We start from the raw sequence: 4,974 nt of genomic DNA, 5'->3' as shown, positions 1-4,974 counted from the left end.
AGTTTATAGGGATTTAAATATCACTTTTCAGTAAAGCCATCTCCAATATCATAAGATGTATCAAACTATTATACATAAAGCCAATAGATAAGAGTACAGCAACGTCATGGTTGATATTGGAGGAATGCGGATCAGTGAAGAAAGCTCTTGGGATATTAGAACAAGGTCAGGGAGACAACTTGCTTGGCATCTCTTGTATCACTAAATTCAAGGAACAGTTTAAGATCTCACAGCTGATGTTGCCTTGTGACTTTTATTCCTTTGAACTTTCCTTCTATGAATTCATGTAAAACTATAATACTGTTTGCCCTGACTCTTGTCTTTAAATTTAATGCTGCATGGAATTATATTGCTTTCTAATTACTTACAGTGTAGGAGGAGAAACATCTATCTTCGTATCCCCTTGGAATAGAATTTATGCCATAAACTCCCCTGGCTTTTGAACTTGAAGTAGAATTAGACCACAGCTTTTGGTGGATCTCATGCTTAGGGATGAAAAGCCAAGGAAATTTTTATCTTCATACTCTATAATCACATGAACCAATTCTTTATAATAAGTTTCTCTGTGGAAAGAGATAATTCCATATATATGTATATGTGTATATATATACACACATATATATGTATATATATGTATATATCCCGTTAATCACCGATTTCTCAGGCAGGCTCAGTAACATCTCATTTAGTCCTTTCCCTGAGATCTTAAAACTCTATCTCGACTTGGCCCTCCTAACAATGTTGCACTGGGGACTCTTCAGGGTCAGGGGAATGAGATCCAGCTTGTTACTGGATTTTGCATATGAATACACCATGGGAAGCTTGCAAGGCTATCCCATGGGGGCAGGAAACTCAGAAGATTGCCAGTTTCTCCTAGAGGGAGAAGTAGGCTAAAGATATCGAGGCTTTGCGGCCACGCGCTTCTGAGAGCTTGCTTTTAAGTCTCTCTCTGAATGTTGGCCGTTGATGGGATTACACACACCTGGGTTCCTCTGCCAATACCTTCATGCATGAGGCCTTCCGAACGAACGTGTAGAGAGGAGCCTCCAGAATGGCTGTAGCCAGGTTCCCGTGGTCTTCGGCCGCCGGGAGCTCTGCTCGGGGTGGGGAGCTGGAGCCCATCCCTTCAGAGGGGCCCTGGGGAAGACAGCCAGGCGTGCGGGCGAGACTTTTGTGATTGTGATTGTGATACTAACTAGATAGTTGTATTGTATCTGTTCCTTAAGCAAATACTAACTAATGCACCACTCATTTTAATTTTTTTCTAATTGAATCACCATGAAATATGCAGCTGCAAAGTTGTTCAAGCTTGCTTCAGTCATACAATATTCCAACATCCATCCCTTCACCAGTGTATATTTCCCATCACCAATGTCCCCACTTTCCCTTCCACCAACCTACCCCCTGCAGCAGCAGCCTACCTCTATGTGTTATAGCAGACACATTTCCGCTACCCCTCCTGCCCTATCATTCTCTCCTTCTCTACCTTCTCCGTCTCTGTCTTTGTCTCTGTATCTGTCTGTCTCTATCTGTCTCTGTCTGTCTCTGTATGTTTCTCTCTCCCTCTCTCTCTCTTCCTTTTGTCCTTTGTCCTTTTAGACACTGTGGTTTAAAGTGCACTGTTAATGAAAGAGTATCATGAATATCACTTTACCCCCACTCATCTTTTTTATTTAATTAAGTAACAATTTTAGGAGCAGCTTCATCTTCTTGGACTAGCAGATCAAAACACCAGACTTAATCAATGGGCATTTTTTCCCTTCTTAAAGTTTCGGGGAAGTTCATAATTAAAATGGCAGCAAATTATTTTTCTACTAAGATATGCTTCACTTTTCTGCCGTGTCTTAATCTGGTCTTTCCTCAGGTACAGAAGGCAAAAGATAATGTTGGTATTTTCCTTTTAAGGATGATCACCCCTTCTTAGACCCATACTTATCACCAAAGTGAAGCTTAGTCACTTCATTATGGCTCCAGATGCCATCCTGTTGGAAGTTTGTACTTCAACATATGAGTCTGGGAGGAGACACATAGTAGTGTTTGTATATTTGTGCAAAAACTTCATTTATCAACCTCCTTTAAGGGAAAGTGACTGAGTTATCATCACTTACATGGAAAAAGTATCAAGACAATTTCTAAGAACTCACCTCCAGAAACAACTCTGTTCCCATTTAGTTTTCCTTTCTCCATGTTGCAACTTGGAACACAGTTGGGGGCAGATTATACCCATGCAATGACTGGAAAGATTTTGGGTCTCTTGGGGTGCTTGGAGCAGAACTGCAGAAATAACCAACCTCCCTCTTTTCTGACTTTCATGAGAATAAGACCATTCTAGATATTATAAAAGTTCTTTTTATGTGAGAAACGTAAAATTCATTTATTAATCATTTATGTTTTTTCTACTTTGACCTAATATAATCCTAATTAAAATACTTAACAAAAGTCAAATACACACACACACACACACATATATATATATACACATATATATATATCACTAGACTTAAGTTGAAAGGTCATAGAATTAGCAGGTGCTCTGGGAAAAATGTGAGTGTACACTTTAAACTAGGCAAAAAATTAATAGTTAACTAACACAGGCATTTACAAACTAGAAAAATCTGGCTGAAAGTTAGTGCGGTGTCAAAAAACACATTTTACCTCTTCTCATTGGAACTGGCATGTCTTCAGTTTGCCTCAGGCTTATTCAATCCTAGCATTTATGCTAGACCTGCAGAACATATGCCATGACCTGCCTAGTTACCTATTTAAAAATTACAGTGACTGATTGACTTTAACCAGAATCTTTTCTATATATAAGAAAGCTGAGACCAAGAAAAATCAACTAGTGGTTGTGGAAGAGTAAAGACTAGCATGTAGGATGCTAAGTAGCAATCCAGGTTTTTTTCAGTTGTGTGGACAAGGATAATCCCATTTGAACCACCCTGGGGTAAAAATGCTCTCTAGAGCATAGACAACGCTGTGTCCTTGCAAACTCTCCTTCGACCGCACCCTTTCCTACCATCTGCTCCAGTAGCAGGACCAGTGGCAGACACCTCACTCTGCAGCTATATTCCAGCACAATTGCCAAAAGATCTCCACTGCCTAATCCTCCTTCTCTATGAAGGAACTTAGCAAAACTGCACATCTATCTTTTGGCAGTTTCTCTCATCATTCAATTTTTATCACACAGACTGAGAACCCAGTATATTACATTCTCAACTCTGTGTCATCTCCTATCACATTAACACGATACCATTTTAGTCTATTAGAGTGCCATAACAAAAAAAAAAAAAAAAGGAGGTGCGAGAGCCTGACAGCACCTGTCAGAATGCTGCAAATACCTATTTGAAATATTTGATTAAACCAGTTTCATGTGACATTCGTGGTGGCAACTCATCCCTTTAGACCAAGTTCATTGATTTGCACGATAGAAATGGAAGTGTCTAATGCAGTCTATCATTAAAGAAAATGTCCCCTCATAGAGGTATGGAATCAAAGAAATCCTGGAATTGAGAGGCACTTAGAGACCAGCAGAACTGCAACGGCATTCCTCTGCTGGAGAGTTGGCTACCTCATTATTTAATTCTGAGCTCACCAGCCACCTTTTCGACAAACACTTCCCCAATCTACAGGGTTAACACTGTAATGTTTTGACTTTTGACACTTTTCAAATAGGCCTTTGAAAAATACCAGCACCTACTCTATAATCGAGCTACATCTGAGTCTTACCTTGACTAAAGAACCCTTGAAAGAATAGGTATGAACTTGCCATTTTTCCCTTCACCATTGCATTGGGTATCACAGTTTTGTTGCACCCAAAACACGGCATATTTTTGTTGAGAATCTCAAATAATTCTTTCTTAAAATATGAGTAAACCAATCAACATAAAATAGTTTCTGGGCAGGGGGGAGGTTAGTCACAATTTTCACATTGTCATCGAGTTGCTCATCAATTTGATCCAGTGGGCACCAGTAATGTCTCCAAGTGAGACTTGTTATTGTTTTTGGCATATCGAATACATAACGGGTAGCTTGCCAGGCTCTGCCATGCGGGCGAGATACTCTTGGTAGCTTGCCGGCTTTCTGAGAGGGACAGAGGAATTGAACCTGGGTCGGCTGTGTGCAAGGCTGTGTGCAAGGCAAACACCCTACCTGCTGTGCTATTGCTCCAGCCCGATTTTCACATACATACCTTTATTGCACAGAGAAAAAATCTCACTTGTGGTTTTTAAGGATATATACAAATTCAAAGTTAGGAATATAAAATTAGGTCTACAAGTCCAAAAGCGGAATACAGAGCTGGGGAGATAGTTAGAAAGGTTAGACTACAGGCTTTGCATGGACAAACCCTGGATTTGATTCTTGACACCATAGGATTTCCCAACTACCGTAAGGCAAAACCCACAGCACCAAACTTGGAGAAGCCCCTGATCTCTTAAAACTGTGCCCAAATCGAATAAAGGAAAATTCAGATAGAATGTGACCTTATTGATCTGGATTTTGAAGGTTTTAACTAGTAGCCACCTATTGTTACTAGGCAGCTGAACAACAAATACTGACTTTCTTATATCCTTCATAGCTCTAAATTAGACGAGCTACTAGAAATCAGAAGCTCTTCTGCATAATAGGTGAGTTAGACCAGAATATCATTAGTAATGAGTGATAATTGGTAATGATAATTGGTAATGATCACTATTGGGATATAAGAAAGCAACAGTAGCCAGAGAAAAGCTCAAGAAAATTATCTGTCTTTGTAGGACAATATACATTCCTAAATACTGTAAAACGTTTTACCTTTTGGGGAATTTCTTTTCCTCAAAATTAGGTTTGTGAAATTAATGGACAGTTTCGCTTCCTACTTAAGAGTTTATTTTCAGTGCATTTTAATGTGTTATCACATGAGCATGTTAAAATGCGTGTGGGGTTTTGGTGGGTTTTTATTATTATTATTATTATTATTATTATTATTATTATTAT

Source organism: Sorex araneus, chromosome X, assembly GCF_027595985.1.
Source record: "Sorex araneus isolate mSorAra2 chromosome X, mSorAra2.pri, whole genome shotgun sequence".
Taxonomy (NCBI): Eukaryota; Metazoa; Chordata; class Mammalia; order Eulipotyphla; family Soricidae; genus Sorex; species Sorex araneus.
Note: the sequence above shows the minus strand (reverse complement) of the source record.